The following is a 23,769-nucleotide window of genomic DNA, read 5'->3' on the forward strand; positions in this document are numbered from 1 at the left end:
TGCGCGAGAATGCGCGTGTGTGTATATACATGTGCATATGTGTGTGTGCCTGTGAGTGTATCTCGTTTCAAACATTTCCATTCTCTTTGCATATTTCTCTTTCACTCTAACTCTAACATTCTTTTTTACTATATCCCTATGGAAACTGTTTACACGGTCGAGTGATCTTCTAGAAATAGAAACCAAATCTCCCACAATTTACAACTTGACTTCTTAAAATATAAATGTTATTTTTTAATGTAGATCCTAAAATAAAGAAATAAGAAAAAAAATTAAATAAAAACAAAGATAAAAAATATAGAGAGAGGCGATTAGAAAACTTCTAAATATATAAATTTCCTTGATCAGGAGTGAATTGGAGCTAAAGCAAGCTCCGAGAAATAGCAACCATATTTATCAAAAATCACAGACTACTATTTTATAAAAAAAAAAAAATAACGTGATTGGATGAAGTGATCTCAGAAATACAGTCTGACAGAAAAAAAGCGGGCTGTCACGACTGGAAAGCCTTTCACAATGAATTGTTAGACCAAGGTGTACCTGACACGAAACAACAACACAGGAATATGCCAAATAATTTTCTCCCATATTTATGCTTCATTATTTTTCTTTCTCTTCTCTTTCTTTTTCACACTATTTTCCAGATTTCGTATTCTCGTTAATTTTCATTAACTTTTGTGTTCTGTCTTCCATTTCCTGCTCCGTATACTTCTGCTCCACTCACTTTCTGTCTCCTGCAAATTTGTCTATCTATCTATCTATCTATCTATCTATCTATCTATCTATCTAGCCATCTATCTAGCCATCTATCTATCTATCTATCTATCTGTATGTATGTATATATGTATGTATGTATGTATGTATATCACATTAAGGGCATTACAATACATAAATGCCTCACGCTATAAGGGACTCTTAAAGTCAAAACTACCATAATAAATATAGTGTACCGAACGTGAGGGAATGCAACTCTAGATGTATGTTTCTTACCACACAGCCATGCCTGCGCCTATATTATGTATGTATGTATGTATGTATGTATGTATGTATGCATGTATGTATGTGTGCGTGTATGTATGTATTTATGTACATATGCGAGATCTGTTTGAAAAGTAACGGGACTAGTGTCACAAAAAGTTTATTTCAATTTCAAACAACAAACAGCGTAATTTCCCCTTCAAAGTAATCCCCCACGAGTCTAATGCATTTTACCATCCTTCTCTGCTACGCTTCTATGCACTGCTGGAAGGATTCATCTGGGACGCCCCTCAGCTCCGTCGTTACCGCCCTCTTGATGGTCTCCACGCCTTTCAAATGGGTCCCCTTGATGATTCCCTTTAGCTTAGGGAAAAGGTAAAAGGCACACGGAGCAAGATCAGGTGAACAAGGAGTTTGTTCTAATATGGCGATGTTCTCGTCCAGGAATTGCCTGTGTTTATACGCTCATTTGCTACCACGGGATGGCGTCCGAAGTAAGGTCCCTACACAATGTCGAGAGCTAGAGAACAACGAATGTCCCAAACCAGGTGAGATAACTCGTCTCTAGATGACCGAGAATGGTAGTTATTGATATTTCGTCATTATTGTGCCGAAATATCGATATATATATATAATTTTATTCTTTTATTCTTTTACTTGTTTCAGTCATTTGACTGCGGCCATGCTGAAGCACCACCTTGAAGGGTGTTAGTCGAGGAAATCGACCCCAGGACTTATTCTTTGTAAGCCTGGTATTTATTCTATCGGGGGCATAAGCACACCAGCATCGGTTGTCAAGTGACGGTGAGAGGGTAACTACAGACACACACAAATACACACAAACACACACACATACACACATATATATACGACGGGCTTCTTCCAGTTCCCGTCTACCAAAGCTACTCACAAAGCTTTAGTGGGCCCGAGGCTATAGAAGACACGTAGTGGGACTGAACCCGGAGCCATGCGGTTGGGAAGCAAGTTTCTTAGCACACAGCCACGCCTGCGCCTATATTATTTATGCATGTATGTATGTATGTATGTATGTATGTATATGTAGGCGGGTATGTATATTTATATACATTTATATATAAATATGTATATATACATACATAGTTTCGGCTATCGTCGGATGATGGCTTAGCCGGTCGAATCTTCGAAGTCACTGTCAGCAATATTCTTATTTAAGAATAATAAATTTATATTCTTCAGAAGTATAGGGGAACCCATCAGATTAATGTAGAATTGTTTTTATTATAACTGAACATGGAAATAAATATTCATTCATATATGTGAGTGCGTATGTGTGTGCGCGCGTGTATGTATACATTTATATATGCATATACATCAATATGTTCATATACATATATAGCTTCGAGTGTGAGTGCGTGTGCGAGTGCGTCTGTGTGTGTGCGTATGTGTATATATGTGTATTTCCGTGTGTGTGTGTGTGTGTGTGTGCGTGTGTGAGTGTGTGTGTGTGTGTGTGTGTAAATACGATCCAAGGATCCGAGAAATTTTGTTAAGCTTCAAGCAATAGGCGGCTAGAATATAGAACAAAAATAAAGAGTACAAGATAAGGCATAATAACAATTCATTGCCGTTTTAAGTTACACACTTTTTCCCATACCGAAGTTACAACGAATTTTGATAAGCCGATAGTTTGTTTACAACTCGCTGTTAACTTATACTGTAAAAATGCACCTAATTTTCGATTATATATACACATACATATATGCATATATACAAATGCATACATGCATGCATGCATGCATACATACATGTACGTATACATGTATGTATTATGTGTATGTATGCATGGGTGTATGTGTGTATGTATGTGGCTAAGCTACCGTCATTACTCTTGCGTTTCTGCATTTTCAAGCATCCTTTGCTAATCACCATAGCGAAACAAAAACAATGAACATCACTGATGAAAATATAAGATGTCTGAAGAACACACACTCCCCAGTTGGTGGTCGGGTTTCACATTAATCACGTCTGAAATAAACAGAAAAAGAAAAAAATCGGCAAAAACTAAAGCGATGTGACAGAAAAGATAGCTCATAGGATAGTGTCGGAAAGAGGTAATAATTGTTGGTAAATAGATAAACGTTTAATTATATAGACATGTTCACGCATATATTCGTACGTACATATATGCACATATATACCCATATAGAAAACCATATGTGTATCTATGTACATATACATATATGTGCGTACCTACCTACATAAACACATAAAGTCACGTACATTCACTTACGTACATACGCACATACAGAAGTAAGAACAATCATGCTGCATATATGCATTCATGCATATATGCATACTTACATTCATATATGCTTGTATGCATACATACACACTTACATAATAATATACACAAGCATACATACGCGCATACATACATACATGTAACTAAAAAAAAACACACTTTTAGGACTTATAAATAACAAACTAATGAAAAATATGCCGTTACCCCATCTGGATTATAGCTTTACGTTAATGGCTATCGGACGCTTCGATACTTATCTAACGACCTTTGCCGTAATCTTGAGAACTTGGGTTTCACAGTAGCCGTAAGAACACGAATAATTAGAAAATTACAGCTACAATCCATTAGAAGCACGGTGAAAATATGTGAAGCATTCCAGAAGTCTAGATTGTAATAGGTTTATATATGTGTATATGTATATATATATATATATATATGTATATATATATATATATATATATATATATATATATATATATATATATATATATATATATATATACAGAGAGAGAAAGAGAAAGAGAAACAGACAGACACACAGGTAGATAGATAGATAGATAGATAGATAGATAGATAGATAGCTATAGATATAGATATATACACACACACACACGTGTACACAGGCGTGCATTTGTATGCGGAGATATAATTGAATCAAAACAGAGAATCACACATGCTGTAACATGCTTGCTGTGTCTTGATGTTATGGCATGCGTGATTCCACATCCGCATGTATGAGATTTCATATATGAATGCGGTCATACAAACATGCATAAGTATATGTATATATGTGTACACGCAGATGTATATGCGTGTATATATTCGTAGATACAAGCCTGCATACACGAGTTCCTGCTTGTATACATATCCTGTTAAATGTTATTGTAATTTATATGAAGGAGTTTTGTTTTGGTTTAAAAATTGACTCCTTCTCTATTGAAGGAAGTCATTTGAAGACTAAAATAAAAATTACATACAAATATACATACATAAATACATACATATACGCATATATACATACATGCATGTGTGCATACATACATGCATGCATACATAAACACACATACATACATACATACATACATACATGCATACATACGTACGTACGTACATGCATGCGTACATACATGCATGCCAGTACGAACGCACACACACATACATACATACATACATACATACATGCATACATACATACATACATACATAAATACATACATATACGCATATATACATACATGTGTGCATACATACACGCATGCATACATAAACACACATACATACATACATACATGCATACATACGTACGTACGTACGTACATGCATGCACGTACGAACGCACACACACACACATACATACATACATACATGCATACATACATACATACATACATACATACATACATACATACATACATACATGGGTACGTACGTACATACATAGAATAGATGGGAAAATAATAAGTGGGCGGAAGCATTTTTACTAGTCGTATTTCGAAATTATTGTCTTACTTTGAGCTTCTTGTTAACCTAATATAACAGTAGAAACTTCAGAAGCGGTTAAACAATGCTATTCACAAATACAAACAATGAGAATTGAAATATTGCATATCTGACTTGGCAGAAGTACTGTAAACGATTGAGAGAAAAGATAATGCAAATATATGCATATATATATAAACACTCAAGCGCATATTCGTGTATGCATGCAGATATGTATACATAAATGTGTGTGCGTTTATATATATATATATATATATATACATACATACATACAATACACTGGGGAGTTAAGTGTGAAATGCCTAATGAGAATGTATAGTGCAGATAGGTGGATGTGTAGTGTTATATGCTTGATCCAAGAGCAGCAAGCTTGACTGATTTCGTACATGTTTAGCATCAAGGACACTTCAACGACAACCGCAGAGAAAAGTAAGCTGGTGTTTCAGATATCGTAGCCAATACGTTGTTTATATAATATAATGTGGGGCGGTACGGTAGAAATCATTGAAGCATGAAGTATTGATGGCTTAGTTCAAAGGAGTGTTTGTTGGCTCTTTATGATAAAGGCGTGTCGTGTAGTTACCAATAATGTAATAACCATGCCACTAACGATAATAGGCGTGGTTTTGTTTTTTATTTCATTTTCAGATATTTCATTGTAAGGCACATTAATACACCCACTGGGGTGGCGTAGTATAAAATAACCAATAACTGTGTGATGTCTGTATTGATGTTAGTAGAAGCGTTACATAATGTCCGTCTTCATAGATCAATCTGCAGAGCATCCTATTCTTATATGTTGACCTTGGAGGTAATGTGAGGGTCGAGGGTTCGAGACCCTCTGTAGGTTTATGTTTCTTTCATCTTGCTACTTCACCAGAAACAGTTCCTGGGAGAAAGCTGGGAAATGAGTGTGAAATAAAAAAAAATCGATCACACTTAAAGCGGTTTCCCAAGATAACCATAGTCTCTGACTAAAATCAGTAAAAGTAAAAGTAAGGTAAATGGAGAAAATAATAGTTTCTTGTGGAGAGAGATATGTCCTTTGGTCAGCAGTTTGAAGAGAGGGGGGGGGGCTGCCGGTTAAATCGACCATAATTCATTACTGGTACTTAACTGGTTGAACCTGGAAGGATGAACCTACAAATAAATAAACATTTGTCCCATTAATACAAGAACTGGAGAATTTGGACTGGAGTTGATTGGATCGCCTATCCCCATCCCAGAGCATGATCTGATGCTTGATTTCTTAGGACAGGTTCGAACTCAGAATGTAGAATATCAAAACTAAATTGTATTAGAGCTTAAATCAACTATTCTACTACTTTATATTACCCTGTCTTCCTGTTTACAATACTTTCTTACTTTGACACAAGAATCCTGATTTATAGAAAACACACCTGAGTATATCGATTATCAGTTTATTACGGATAAATTGTCAATCTAAGCCTTGTGTAAATGAAAGCCAAAGTGAACACCTTTGGGATTTGAACTCAGGACATAGCACAACTTAACTAGATACTGCAGCATTGTACTTTGCTCAGTACCTTTCCAATTTTATCACCACTCCGTTGCCTGCTAGTGTATTATTTGTCACAATCATGGGCAAACTGCGGCCCGGGTGACTTTCCGAATGGCAAGCCTAATGAAAAATTACCTTGAATTTTCTTAGTAGTGCGGCCTCCCTGATAATGAGCCATGCCTTATGCGACCAGCTTCTCGAAAAATGTTTCTCATGCCTGATCAATCATATAAGGTGTGACAACAGAATTTAAGAGTAAGAGAAAAAGTACTGAAGAAATACTGACGTAGAGTGATGGACAATGCAGAGTAAAAGAGAGCATTCCTGTCAAATGAAGGTCACCATTCGATCACGATTCTCTGCTTCGGGGCTTCGTTTTATGTAAAACCAAACTCTAAATCTCCTTCAAATCACACACAACTGTTTTTAAAAATGAAAGAACATTTTGGATAATACAGTCCGAGAGACTTATGCAGGAAAAAGATGGAAATTACTGGAATGGTTTTACTAACAATCTGCTGATTAAGGAACTGTCTTTGGTTAAACAACAACAGCAACAACAATTAAATGGTTGTTTCTAATATAGGTACAAGGCTTAAATTTGTGACAAGAGCATAGTCGATTATTTTGACCCTAGTATTTTACTTTATTCCAGATGGATGAAGAGCAAAGATTTTAGTCGGCGGGATCCTTAGTTCAAATACAAACGTCGTAAACAGGAAGACGATGGTATCGACTCACTGCTTTTGCTAGCCCTCAGCAAAAATTAATTTGGAACCCATTATTATTACTACTATTGCTGCTGCTGCTGCTGCTGCTACTACTACTACTACTACTACTACTACTACTACTACTACTACTACTGCTACTACTACTACAATTCAGATAGCGAGCTAGAAGTATCGTTAGCACGCCAGACAAAATTTGTCAAAAAGCCGAAACAATGCAAAGTGAAAATAAAGACTAGCAGTTAATGATTTACATAGTATTTCTTCGATATTTCAGAGTTAGAGCCTTTTCATCAGGACAAGTAGAGAAACTGGAGATGGTGTAGAGTTCTTATTTTCGCTCAGATGTGTGAGAAATGATATTAACATTTGCAGACTGGTATTGTAATAGTAACCATGCTACCGCATGTTGTTCTTGTCTGTTATTTAATGGCCGCAACATAAGCAATCTTAGAATCAAGAAGGCTATCATAATTATTAAGTCTAAACCTTCATTAGTAAACAGACAAGAACTAGGCTATCGCCTAGACAAGAACTAGGTTATTGTCACTATTGTAAAACCAGTATGCACAAGTCATTACCACATCTTACATATTTGAGCACGCATAACAACTCTAAACCATCGACCATTCATTTATCAATGTATCCTGATAAAAGAATTTTAACACTAAAATATCGAAGAAAACAAAGGTAAAACTAAAACTGTTGTTCTCTTTTCACTTTTGTATTTTTTCCATTTTGCATTGTTTCGGCCTAGGAAAAAGTTTTAATCTAATTTGATATCACAGAATGCTTCACCTAAACTACTTTATACTACTTCAGTTTCATATTCCTATGTTCCAGATTCAGACACGCCAGAGCAAACGTTGCCATGCATCATACAGAAGTCGATAAGGTTATTAGTTATTTGATAGTGTTGTTGCTGCTGCTACTCTCGCAGCTGTTATCGTGGGTGGTGTTGTTGTGGCTCAACCTCTGGTCAGCCCTTCTCTAGCAGACCTACCATTCCAGGTACCCAGCCATGACCCACCTGCTTCAAAGGTATTTCTTGGATATTATCCAACGTCACCTTGGAGACTATCCAACGTGTAAGGAGTTATTTGATGGAGATTTAGCCGTAATTTTGTAGCAGTTCAAGAAACAATGTAGATGTTTTCTCGTAATGGATAGCGGTTAAAGCTATCGACAATCCACTGCAAAACTGGCCGTATGCTTAAAGAAATTATCATTATTATTATTATTATTGATAGAAATAACACCTGTCACTTATATCAACTATATATCTTTACCTTGTGTTCATATCGTTTCTATTTCAGCTGAGAACAAGGTGTGTGGAGTGGGGTACACGATGAAGCAGCTTTAAAATTTAAGCTCAGTTCCACTTAGTCAACAACCAGCCAGCCAGTAAGCTAGGCAGTCAGCCAGACGGTCTAGTTTTAAATATTTACATCTCAGTAGGGGACGCTTTTAAAATTTCTTACTTTAGCAACAGTCATGGAGTTTTGCAGACAAGTGGGGTTCAGCATAATATCATATTGTACCAGCTTACGTCTGTTACTGCTGTAAGTACAACAACAACAACTACCACCACATTACTGTTAATACAGCTGCTGCTGGTACAGTGGATTATGTAACAATTTCCAACATAATAATAATAATAATAATAATAATAATAATAATAACAACAACAACAACAACAACAACAACAATAATAATGATGATAATGATACTTTCTACTATAGGCATAAGGCCTGAAATTTGGTGGAGGAGTAAGTTGATTACATCGATCCCTGTGGTGAAATGGTACTTAATTCATCGAACCCGAAAGGATGAAAGAGTAAGTCAACCTCGGCGGAATTTGAACTCAGAACGTAGCGACGGGCAAAATACCGCTAAGCATTTCGCCCGGTGTGCTAACGATTCTGCCAGCTCGCCGCCTTAATAATAATAATAATAATAATAATAATAATAATAATAATAATAATAATAATAATAATAATAATAATAATAATAATAATAATAATAATAATAATAATAATAATAATAATAATAATAATAATAATAATAATAATAATAATAATAATAATAATAATAATCCTTTCTACTAAAGGCACAAGGCTTTAAATTTTGTAGGAGGAGACTAGTCGTTTACATCGGCCTCAGCGTTTTCACTGGTACTTAATCTATCGATCCCGAAAGGATAAAAGGATAAAAGGCAAAGACCCCCAACGGAATCTGAACTCAGAACGTTAAAACAGATGAAATGCTGCTAAGCTTTTTGTCCGGCATGCTAGCGATTCTGCCAGCGCACCGCCGTGATAATAATAATAATAATAATAATAATAATAATAATAATAATAATAATGAGATCGAGAATAGGAAACCAGACATAGTATTAATTGAGAAAGAAAGCAAACGATGTTCTATCATAGAAATAGTATGCACAGCTGACAACAAGGTATGCGATAAGGAAGAAAGAAAAGTCGATAGATGCGACAGGTTAGCTTGGGAGGTTTAGCAATGAAAAGGGTAGTAGGAGCACCAATAATTGCCAGAGCCCTGGGAACAGTGAGTAAAAATGTTGAGAAGTACATGGAACAAATAGGGTCTACAATAAGGGTGGAGCACTTGCAGAAAACAGCACTGCTTGGAACCGTTCCAATACACCGGATGATGCTCGAAAAATAGGGGGTGTTATCTTAGTTCACTGGTAGTGAACAAACAGCTGGCACCGTAGTACATCTCCAGCGTTAGCAGCTGTCCAAATCCAATAAATAATAATAATAATAATAATAATAATAATAATAATAATAATAATAATAATAATAATAATAATAATAATAATAATAATTTATGGTAATGATGAATCCCAAGTCAGTTCCCTCGTTGATTCAGTGTATACTTTCAGTGCTGACATCACAATGGAGTTCGGATTGAGAAAGTGTGGTGTGTTGGTCTTGAAGAGAGGCAAAATCAAATGTATGGACGGGCTAACAATATGGTCGGGGGAGGTTATGAAGCAGATAGAAGAGACGGGTTATAAGTACTGGGGAATATTAGAAATGGATAAATTGGAGAAAGAAATGACAGAAAAATTTAAGGTGGAGTACTTGCGCAGACTGAGACTGATCGAAATTAGTCGAAATTAAACGGACGGAATAAGATTGAAGCTATCAACACCTGGGCCGTTTAACTTCTTAGATATGGAGCAGGAGTAATCGCATGGACAATAGACGAACTAACACGTTAGACAGAAAGACAAGGAAGTTGCCAACTAGATGTGGGACACTCCACCCAAAAAGTGACACAGACAGATTGTATGTACCAAGAAAAAGAGGGGGATGAGGACTTATTGGATGCGAACACAGTATTAGGGCAGAAGAAAACAACATAGCATGGGATGTAAAAAATGCCGCAGAGCCGCTATTATTAGAAGTAAGACGGTCGGGCTTGTGTAGGATGAAAGATTGCAAAGATAAAGCACTGTACAAGCAATTGAAAACGAATGAAACTGAAAATAGGTGGGTAAAGAAAAGAATGCATGGACAATTTCATAGAGATGTTGAAGATAAGACAGACAGAGAAAAAAGATCGTTGTGGATGACTAAAAGTGATTTAAAACCGGAAACGTTGGCTCTAATCTCTACTGCGTAAGAGCAAACGCTAAGAACAAACTACATAAAATACAGAATAGACAACACATCAGAAAGTGATAAGTGCAGAATTTGTGGACAAAATGGTGAAACTGTATGGCATATTACCAGCCAATGTACGTCACTAGCCTAGAAGGAATATAAGAGACGCCACGAAAATATAGCAAGGCTTGTCTATTGGACACTTTGCAACAAGTATGGACTTGACAGAGCAAACAATTGGTATGACCATAAACCCGAAGGCATCATCGAAAATGATAATGGAAAGATCCTGTGAGATTTTATGATTCAGTGCGACCATGAGATAGAGAATAGGAAGCCAGACATAGTCTTAATAGGGAAAGAAAGCAAACTATGTTGGGTCATAGATGTAGCATGCCCAGCTAACAACAAGGTATGCGATAAGGAAGAAAGAAAAGTCGAGAGATATGACAGGTTAGCTTGGGAGGTTAAGCAGTTGTGATCGATGAAAAAGATGGTAGTAGTACTAATAATTATCGGAGTCCTGGGAACAGTGAGTAAAGTCTTGAGAAGTATATGGAACAAATAGGGTCTGCAATAAGGGTGGAGTACTGCTTGGAACCTCTCGAATACTTCGGAAGGTGCTCGAAAAATAAGGGGTGTTACCCTAGTTCACTGAACAGCTGACACCGTAGTACATCTCCAGTGTTAGAAGCAATAATAATAACAATAATAATAATAATAATAATAATAATAATAATAATAATAATAATAATAATAATAATAATAATAATGATGATGATAATAATAAGTCTGTCGCATCAAAAGAAGTGCAGGAATTTTGGAAAATAATTTGGGCAAAAGAAAAATCACTCAAGGAAAAGGCTCCTTGGTTTGATAGAATATCTACACACTTCGACTCCTTAGAAGAGCAAAAGTGGGAGTGTATCAAGGTAGAGGATGTAAGATCTGCTCTCAGGAAGTCAAGCAAATGGAACCCATCTGGTTGAATGCTTTCCCAGCTTAGCAACAATGTATAAAATGCTAACATCTGTCTTGACTGAATATACCTATAGCTTTTTAATAGAAAGTGGCATATTCCCTGAGCAAAAAGGATGTAAACAAGGGTCCTATGGTTGTAATGATCAGCTACTCATCAATAAGATGGTCTTGGAAGATTGTCACAAACGACACAAAAACTTGTCGATAGCCTGGATAGACTATAAAAAAGCTTTTGATAGTCTACCACATAGCTGAATTAAGAAATGTCTGGAAATGTATAAAATAGCACCTACTCTGCGAGACTTCTCGACTGTTAGTATGAGAATAGAGAAAGAGTCGGATTCTAACCTAGATCCAAGGTCCCTTCAGTGGAATTTCAACATTAACAGGGCAATTTTCTGTATGTGTGTATGAACGTATGATTTTTCTTTGAGTTTTATTTAAGTTCTTGATAAAGTTCGAGTCGATCGCTAACAAAGCAACAAGTCTTGTTGAGTTGAGAGATTTCCCATTGTTTGTAAATATGTGACTGAGTTAATGTGCTGGTTGAACTTTCAATGCATACACCAAAGTTTAGGCATCTATTCACACAATAATCTCACGTTTTTTTTTTTTTTGTAATGAGAATTTTTGTAATATCTTACTAAGACATTTTGGGTAAACGTTCAGAGATTGTTGATTGACCCTGTTGATTGATGTCTTTCCTCACTCTAAATGGCACTTCGTTGGTTACGACGGCGAGAGTTCCAGCCAATAGTACAACCTGCTCATGAAATTAACGTGCAAGTATCGGAGCACTCCATAGACAGACGTATTCTTAACGGAATTCTCAGGATGATTCAGCATGACATAGAATGTGACAAGGCTGCCCTACTGGAATACCGGTACTACTCATTTTTGCCAAGTGAGTGGACTGGAGCAATGTGAAATAAAGTATCTTGCTGGAGAACACAACGCACTTCTGGGAATCGAACTCAAAACCTTACGATCGTGAGCCGAATACCCTAACCACTAAGCCACGCGCCTTGAAAAAAACTTCAACACAAGCATCGTTTGATTTTTAGCATCTGTGTTAACCTCTGTTATATGTGTTGCACATTACGGCTGATTCTAATCGAAAGAGTCAAGACACTGAATGAAAAATTATAATTGAAAGACTTATAGTAATAAGGGCTTTGGAATGTATGGTGAAAAGGGGTGACTGGGCATATGTCCCAGAGCACCGTAGCCTTAGACTCAACTGTCATCTTGCAACTTCAACAAAGTTTGATTGCTGGAATATTAACACCTTACTTGATTATGAATCCTCTAGAAGGTGCCCGAAAGAATAACAGCGTGGTAGTAAAGGAGTTACAGTGATACAACATGGATGTGATGGCCTTGTCTGAAACGAGACTCTCTGAAAGCGGTCACTTCACAAAGCAATCATGTAGTTATTCGTTTTATTGGAGTGAGAGAAGGAAAAGGTACGAGGGGAAGCCTAGTGCAGCGTCTGCAGTAATGAAATTCATTGTTTCTTGGCTGGAAGATTTACGTGAATTTATTGATCGCTTGATACCAGTAAGGATGCCATTGTTAAATAACAGATTTGTTACCCGAGTGAGCACCTACACTCCAACCATGCGTTCTTCTGAAGATGAAAAACCATCGTTTTATTTGTTGCTAAAGGAGCTTGTCCGGAAGATTCCTTGTGCTGATAAAATTGTCATACATTATGATTTCAACGCTAAAGTTGGCAAGGATTACGAAACCTAGCATGTAATCGGAAAACATGGAATCGGAAAGTGCAATAGAATTGGCTTGTTACTGCTACAAATGTGTCAGGAACTAGATTTGCGCATAGTAAGCACCATATTCCAGTAGAAACATTAATAGAATACAACCTGGATGCATTCAGACTCGAAGCATTAAAAGAGAATTGATTTTCTTCTTGTTTGTGTGTGTGATGTTCGTAATGTGTGTAGTCTCTGCATTACGCAAGTAGATGAATATTGAACTGATTATCGTCTTGTTCGTGCGAAGATGAAGTTTATTATAAAACTGAAAGAACCCAGGATGTGACCATTCCAAAGAAATTAAATGTAATTTGTCTGAAAGTTGATATTATTAAGGAATTTTGGTGGAGAAAATGGACAGCGTTCAGTTCAATGATTCATGGGATGTGCTCAAAACGTTTTTGTATGGCATTTGTAATGATGTTCTATGTTTAGTGGAAAGAGAGCTTGAAGAATTGCGGGATGAAAATGATGAAACTCAGATATTTTTAGATGGAAAGAGGGTCCTTGATGGAGAGCCAGAAATGCATAGGAATGAAACAGCGTACAAGGTGTTGAAGTGTAAGATCAAGCATAGATTTCGTAGCTATAAGATGGTGGAAGAATAAACAGATGAGATTCAATCTATATCTGACTCCAACACTAGGAAGCTTCAGTATAATTTGTTGTGAGAGGTTTATAGGCCATATTCTCCTCATATTACTCCTTTATGTACCCTAGATGGCAAATAATGGCTCAGAGATCCTGAAGATATTCTTGTCGGGAAGCAAAAACACTTTTAAATATGTCTACTCAATTTGATGAGTTTGTTGGCTTCATTCGCTGCATAGCCAAAACAAAAACAAAACGAACACCTTGTAGATCCTGCTACTCTTATTGAATTTGAAAATGATATAAAAAGCTAGATGGAGGTAAGTAGAATCTCTTTGTATTAAGATCTTGAAATGTGGAAGTGAAAACTTCCTTCAACATTTAATATAATGCCGAAGATTTGAATTGAAGAGATTATCTCAAGAGACTGGAAAGATCGCTAATGGTGGATTTTTGTTGCAATTACCTTGCAATATTTTTTCTTCCTGCTGTTGGAATAGTGTTGTATAAAATCATGCTATACAGACTTAACAATACCTTTTACACAATCTTCTCTGAGCCTCAGTGTCGTTTCAGAAGTGAGCAGAGAGAACATGATTTTTTTCTGTCAGGCAATTTCAGAGAAAATGCATTGAACAAAAGATGGGCATAAATCAAATCTTTGTTTATTTGGCTAAAGCTTCTGATACTATGAGTAGAAATGCCTTGCGGAAGATTTTGAAGAAGATTGTATGTTTTGATTTGTTTCAGAACTGAGATGTTTCCATAATTGAATAAGAGCATGCGACAACGAAGGTGGAAAGCTCAATGATCTAATTTTGGTTGAAAATGGTGTCAAACAAGGGGACATCCCAAAGCCAAAGCTGTTTGAATTGTACTTGCTATGGTTGTCTTGCATAGACAGAAATTGTAGGTTGTGGGTAATTTCGTGCGTTTAGACAGTGGGAAAGGCAATGACAAACCAGCCCAATATCCTTGCCAAGAAAACACAATGAGAAAGTCAGAACGAAGTAATGCTCTAGTTTCATCTGATAAGAGAACTCGCGCTTCATCCGATGGAAGAACTCGCGCTTCATCCAGTGGAAGAAATCACGCTTAATCCGGTGGGAGAACTTGTGCATGATCGGAAAGAATTTCCTTGCAGTGTCACGAATGCTTTGCAAAAGCATACGATACATTAACGACGATCTAGGCAGTACTGTGAGACAAATACTCTTGATGATGAATTTCTCCAAATACAGAAAGCCGGTGATGCATTCTGAAAATTGAATAACCGTTTATGGTATCGGTATGGATCTGAGACGAATTTGAAGATGCACAATACTCGTGTTTTGTCTTCGTGGCTATATGCACGTAAGAACTGGATTACTTACTGGATGAATATGAAGAGGCAGGAGCGATTTCACCAACAGTGTCTCCACCGTATACTGGATATTTGATAGAAAGTGTATGTAAGAGACGTTGAAGTCCTTAAATGCAGTCAGTCTACTATTATAGAGCCTCTCTAGCATTTCAGTACCGACTACAACGGAGTGGTTCTGTGGTCAGAATAAAAGACGATCGGATCCCTAAGCGATTTCTATAGTGAGTTAGTCAAGGGTAAAAGACCAATGCATAAACCAGAATTAAGGTATAAAGACTGTATCGAGTATAGACTGGAGAGCGTCAAGATCTTCGGAATTGGGTGAGAAAACCTTGCTCTAGAACAGTGCTCCGCAACCGCTATGTCGCAGCACACTGATGAGCCACGAGACGATGCTGGGTGTGTCACAGTGTAACTTGAATTAATTTTTTCCTCTATACTTTTTGTTATAGTTTTAGTTCAGGTGTGCCGCCGAATTCTGAAAAGAATATAAGTGCACCACAAGTGAAAAACGGTTGCGGAACACTGCTCTAGAATGTGTCTCGAGAAGGAGAGCAGTGTATGATGGGAAAACAAGAATTCGAACGAATTCGTGTCGAGCGCGAAGAGCTGAAGAGATATTTAAGGTGTTGATGTGTATTTTCCAATGTATGTTGTCGCACAACCTGATTTAACACGTAGCAAGTGTAGTCGTTTCTGTCTAAGTAATGCAGGCCTTAGAAATCATCAGTAAACCCACACATATTGGGAAGTTGTTATCTATGCACTATACATCATCTTTCCTTGCAAGGAGTGTGGAGTAATATGCAGCAGGAGGCGGACTGAAACATAATACGAAGCTTTGCCACAACAACATTGTAACAACTACTACAAGAGGTGACTATCGTTGCTGCACCAGCTCAAAAGAGGGTAAAATCCTAACAGCAACGAAAGACTGTTTCCGTGCTGTTCGTGATTGACAGAACAATCAAACGACGGCATTACGAAAATTGAATTGCCGTCATTATGTACGTATATAAAGTTTAGAAGTTCATTTGCGTTGACCAGGGTACCCATGATTCTAATTATGCAGTCCGTCTATGTACTGCCTATGTCCTGCATAGTTGGTGACGGTAAAATTTTCTCTGAAGATGCCTTTGGTTGCAGTGTGTAGGACGAGACCCACATTCTGTCAATTTCAGATATGTAACAAGTTATAATGTCTGCCAGAAATTTGTACTTATATCCTGTCCTTTTTATATTGTTTGAAATGTGATCATATTTCTTTCCCGATCGGTACTATGTCTGAAAATTGCTAGTTTATTTCGTACGTGTGGGGGAGAGGAGAGAGAGAGAGAGAAAAGAGGGAGAGAGAAAGAGATTCTTGTTAGTATACCGAAGGTCTGTAAATTTCCATTCATTTCATTCAAGGAAGAGGTTGATCTTTACTTTACGCGAGATAGGCTCTTTTCTATAAAAGAGTTCTGCGTCAGAGAGCACCTTCTATTCACATAAGATATATCCCTCCTCGTGATTTCCTATTATTTTTCCTCTTTTTTTCTAATTACAACCTTTAGATTCTCTCTTCTTTCTTTCCCGAAAGAGGCCTTGCATCCTTTTCGGAGTAGAGCATATGGAAAAACATATCTGGTTTTTAAGACCGACGAAGAAACTAGTACATGGATAAAACTTATGATATACATATGAGTCACAAGTTGGCATCACAGTGCATGAGTTTTAGGAACCCTTCGACCATAACTGGAGATATTGACCAGAAACTCAATTTTTAGTTGGGTGTCAGTATTGTGCAAAAGTTAGGATATATAGTTAGCACAAAATTGAATTGCAATATGGGGTCTAGTATAATTTGTATATCATAAGGATCTAGAAGTCAAGAAATCTATCCGAGAGCTCTATCCTACTGACGAAGTGGATGGTAGGTCAATAAGATATGTTGTGTGAAACATAAGGCCCAGTTGCTACACATGTGGTAGTAAAGTCATTTGAGGAACATATATCCACAAGAAAAGAGAAAGTAATGGGAAAATCAACGGGGTGGAGAGTAGCTGAAGCACTAGTGCTACTATCGGTTGGTTCCAAGATTGTAAAATTTGGCTGCTGACGCTTTTGTATGAGTACCACCACTGCAGATCTGAGATCAAGCGTTGCCATGCATGAGAAGCCTAGGCAACTTCTACAGCGGGAGATCGGCTAAAAGATATCAACTACATTGCTACTCCCATCATCTTGTGGCGATGAGAAGGTGAAGATTGGAGAAAAGTAGAAACTAATGAAGAAAATAAAGAGGAGTAAGAAAATGTTTCACCAGACACAAGGCAAGCTAAAAGTCGCTAACAAAGAGAGGACAGCTCTACGGGGAAACCGAACTTTACTGTGACCCGAGGAAAAAGAATATAACCAAAATGGAATTGTTGTAGTAGAAAATAAATGTACGAAAGCACTTACTGGAGATAACCATAAAGTTACACAGCTGATGAAAACACATCTTTGATATTATGCAAAAGTGTTGTAAGTTTAAAACGTTGCTTTTTCAGAAAACTAAAAAATAGTTTCGCCATTCCATAGCAAAACTGTTGAACTACACTTTGACAATTTTTTAGATCTTGGCATCCGAAGCAAGTGGAGATAAGATAGTTTGACCAAAAGAACCGGCTGTTGCGAGCAAAAACAAATACTGAAAAACAAAACACTTTTGGCCAAAATTGGACATACGACAGTTTAACATAACAGCAACTACATGAACTGTCAACTATAGAACAAATGCAGCACTATGTGGAGGAAAGAGGGGCTGAATCTAAGTTTCGACTGCATTTACTTATGTCTGAATTCAGAAGGCCAGGGTCGCAATTAGGTGAGACGAATCGTCCGGTGGTCCCTTACTCTACCAACGTGGGGATTTCTTACTTTTGGGTAGGTGTGTAGTGCATCTGAACTCATATTACAAGAGGTGTCTTTGTTGTCACATTTGTGCAAATTATCTTTAAGCGAACAATCAATGGATGGCATTTCCCGATATTCATTTGCCCCCATAACACACACATACATGTATATATATATATATATATATATATATATATATATATATATATACATATATATATATACATATATATATATACATATATATATATATATATATGTATATATATATACATATATATATATATATATATGTATATATATATACATATATATATATATACGTATATATATATATATATATATATATATATATATATGTATATATATATATATATATATATATATACATATATATGTATATATATATATATATATATATATATATACATATATATATATATATATATGTATATATATATACATATATATATATATATATATATGTATATATATATACATATATATATATATATATATATATGTATATATATATATATATATATATATATATATATATATGTATATATATATATATATATATATATATATATATGTATACATATATATATACATATATATATATACATATATATATATACATATATATATATATATATATGTATATATATATACATATATATATATATATATATATGTATATATATATACATATATATATATATATATATATATATATGTATGTATATATATATATATATATATATATATATAAATATGTATATATATATATATATATATATATATATATATATATATATATATATATATATATATATATATATATATGTATACATATATATATACATATATATGTATATATATATATACATATATATATACATATATATATATACATATATATACATATATATATATATATACATATATATACATATATATACATATATATATATATATATATATATATATATATATATATATATATATATATATATATATATATATATATATATACATATATATAATTAATCGAAAAATACTAAGGAAGAACACAAGAAAAAACAACAATGTGAGAACGTGGTACATGGAAAGTATTAAATGACGCTCAGGAAGGAAATAATGAGGGTCTTACGTTTTGAGCAAAGCCCTTCTTCAGAAACAGAAGAAAGAAAGAAGAAAGTCCAAGAGAAAAATAAATACGGAGGTGAAAAATGGCCAACAATCCACATGAAATATTCTCTCATTCTTTTATCGTTTTGCTTGTTTCAGGCATTTGATGTGCGAACACGTTGGTGCATCGTCTTAAAGAATTTTTAGTGAAAGAAATCAGTCCAGTATTTACTCTATTTCAGCCTGCTACTTATTCCATATGATTTGTCTCTTTTGCCGAACTGCTAACTTACGGGGTCTTACACACACCAATACCAGTTGTCAAGTGGCGGTGGAGGACAAACAGTCAGACACACGCACGCACGCGCACGCGCACGCGCGCGCACACACACACGCGCACAAACAAACACACACACACACACATATGTGTATATAATATATAAATATACCAGAGACTTCTTTCAGTTCCACATCTACTCGCGATGCCTTGGTCAGCCCGAGGCTAATGTAGAAGACACTTGCCCCCAGGTGCCACGTAGAAGGACTGAATTTGGAATCACACACCCACGGTCACTCAAAATCTAGCTAATTGCAAGTGAATATGGTTTCGCTGATAAGGCCTAACAAAATCGAAACATGTCCACTCATCAGTTGACAACAAAAACAAGTTCAGCTCACGACTGCATTGTTTGAATTTTCCAAAACTGCAGAACGAGTCCAAGAAGAAAAGAGAAGATATTTGGCGCCTTCTGTCAAATATGTGTGTGTGTGTGTGTGTGTGTGTGTGTGTGTGTGTGTGTACGCGCGCGCGCGTGCGTGCGTGTGTGTGTGTGTGCGCGTGTGTGTGTATGTATATATATATATATATATATATATATATATATATATATATATATATATTTATATATATATATTTGTATATATTTATATATTCATATATAGAGAGAGATGGAGGAGAGTGATATATAGTTATATATATGCGCCTGTGTATGTGTGCGCGCTTGTGTGTGCATACACACATACCCTGTATGGTTATATATATACACACATACACACATCTGTATGTCTGTCTATCTGTCTGTCTGTATGTATGTATGTATGTATGTATGTGTGTATGCATCGTGTGTGCATGCTGTTTGTATGTATATTTCATTTCAATATGCATAATTAGTAGCGCCCAGAGAACGCATAAATATTTACATATATATTTATACATACTTGCATACATACTATGCATATAAAAATGCACGGAGCCAGCTCATACATATATGTACGTATGCATGAATGTATGTATATCTGCATGCATGTATGTATATATGTATGTATGTATATATGTATGTATGTATGCATGTATGTATATATTATGTGCAAGCGTACGTGCGTACTAATAAATGTACGTGCACACTCACGCACACAGTTACCCCTCGGACAAGCTTGTACACTTACATATACGTGTGTACACTTGCACACGCTTACATACACATACGCACATATTTGCATACATACACACACACATATAAATACGTGTGGGTGTGTTCGTGAGTTTGTTCGTATGTGCGTGTGTGTGTGTGTGTGTATGTGTGTGTGTGCGCGCGCATACACACAAATATTCAGTGTTTATTCCTGTTTGGTATAGGATTTATTTTTATTCTCTAGCCTCTCAGTAATTTGTATCTTGGTTGCCAATTAAAAAGAAGCATATATGACAAGTGATTCTGTTTGACACGGCTGCGCAATCCCAGACGCCGGCTGATCTGTCATCACGGAACAATGAAATACTGAGACTTGTCTTGGCTTCTGTAAAACCAGTCTCCCGGGAATTCCATAATAACTTCGTTTGAACAGATTTGCTTCAGAAGTTTCCTGTGATAGACATAACAGACTTGGCCAGCACCTGCAGACATATTATAATGGTTTGAAGACGGAAGATAAGAGGAGAGAGAGAGAGAGAGAGAGAGAGAGAGAGAGAGAGAGAGAGAGAGAGAGAGAGAGAGAGAGAGAGAGAGAGTCAGTGAATGAGAGAAAGAGAGAGAGAAAGAAAGACAGACAGAGAGACAGACAGACAGGCAGACAGAAGCAGAGACAGACAGACACACAGAGATAGATAGATAGATAGATAGATAGATAGATAGATAGATAGATAGATAGATAGATAGATGGATGGATGGATAGATAGATAAATAGATAGATAGATAGATAGATAGATAGATAGATAGATAGATAGATAGGAGAGTAAAGAAATAGACAAACAAACAAAAAAAGACAAAGTAGAGGTGGCGAGGCATAGTGAAAGGCGGTCGGGACTGAGAGTGTGGAAGAGACCAGAATGAAAGAATTTCGCGAAATACAGAAGAAAAACCAAATGATGGAAGGACTTTTGGTGAATTTAAGAGAGAGAGCGAGAGAGAGAGAGAGAGAGAGAGAGAGAGAGAAACAGATAAGCAGACATAAAGAGAGAGAAAGATCAAAGTACTGAAATAAATAGACAAATAGATGGATGACAGAGGTAAGATGTGATGTCTGTGTATGTTTGTGTGGATGTTTGCGTGTTTGTACGTAGGTGTGTGTGTCTGTGTGTCGCAACTTATTTCGTTGTAGTTTTTTTTAATGTCTGTGTCTATATATTTACACGCATACACACACACATACACACACACACACACACACACACACACACATTCTATATACAACTAGCTAGCTTCCTAGATAGGTTTCTTTATTAGCCACACAGGGCTCAACACAGAGTGGACAAAATACAAATGTAGAGTTTTTCTTTTCGAGGGGTTCGAAAACAAAGCAGAAAAAAAAAACAAAAGTGGGGACAACGATGAAAAAAAAACATCGCAAAACGTTTGGGGTATTTACAAAAAATACGAAATAATACAAAAAATTCCCAATAAATGGGGAGGTTATCCGTGGAAAGAAAAACCTACGAAAAGACCACGGTAACCTCGGTCTTTAGTGTCACAGTTTGTTAAATAAAATTTCTTTTATTTAAGCAAGAAACGTAAGTAACTCTCTGTTTACAAAATTTTAAAACGTTTTATAGAATCATGGTCAAGGTGGCTTCGTCATTTATACGTGCCATTCTTGCTACATGTATCCCTAGATAGATAGATAGATAGATAGATAGATAGATAGATAGATACATACATACATACATATATAGGTATGTAGATAGATAGCTAGCTAGCTAGCTAGATAGATAGATAGATAGATAGATAGATAGATAGATAGATAGATAGATAGATATTCTATCAGACTCTTTCACCGAACCGCTAGGTTATGGGGACGTAAACACACCAACATCGGTTGTCAAGTGATGGTGGGGCACAGACACGCACGCGCACACACACACACACACACATATGTATACGACGGGCTTCTTTCAGTTTCCGTCTACCAAATCCACTCACAAAGCTTTGGTCGGCTTGAGGCTATAGTAGACACTTACCCAAGGTTCCATACAGTGGGTCTGAACTCGGAACCATGTGGTTAGGTACCATGCTTCTTACCACACTGCCACTTCTGCGCCTATAGCAGTAATTCATAAAGAACTTTGTCAGTTTGCAGTGGATTCCCTTCACTCATGTTAGTTAATGACCATGAAATTAATAAAAAAATTTTTTTATAAGATATAAGTTATAAATAAGATGATAATCTATTTTCAAACGCATGACTGCTGATATAACAGCAGGAATATTCGATATGATGTCCTTACAAAGCGGAAAAATTTGTCAGCAACTAGCCCTGAGACTCGAACTCACATCCCTCGAAGTTTCCAGCCAAGTGCTTTACCAGTTAAGCTAAACTGCCCGGAAACTTCAAGCGATGTGAGTTCGGGTCTCATGGCTGGCTGCTGACAAATTTTTCCGCTTTGTAAGGTTATCATATCCAATATTCCTGGAGTTACATCAGCGGTCATGCGTTTGGGAATAAATCATCATCTTATTTGTATCTTGCAGTACACATTTCAACGCTTATAAAATAACAAACGTTAGTTTGTTTACATTTATAGTCATATGTGTGTGTATGTGTATGTGTGTGTGCGTACACACACATACACACACATATACAAACCTTTGTTAGTTGACCAGGCAAGCTTAACTAAATATATTAATCTGATGTCGTTAATAAACCGAAACATACGTCCATAGTTATCTTTTGCCCCGTAGCAATGATGAATCACCCCTCTAAGCTAAAAAACTAACTTTGAGAAATTAATTTTCTAAAATTATCTTTCCTTATTTTGGGAGCTGCATATACAATTCTAAGTAGGGTTTTGTTTCCTTTCTCCAAGGTGGAACATTAAATGAATTAAGAACTTCCTTGTATGGTACTCAGTACATTATTCCTTAACTTTCTAATGCACAGAGTAAGATTAACTGGAGAGGGAGAGAG

Source organism: Octopus bimaculoides, chromosome 9 (genome assembly GCF_046866305.1).
Source record: "Octopus bimaculoides isolate indiv1 chromosome 9, ASM4686630v1, whole genome shotgun sequence".
NCBI classification, from domain to species: Eukaryota; Metazoa; Mollusca; class Cephalopoda; order Octopoda; family Octopodidae; genus Octopus; species Octopus bimaculoides.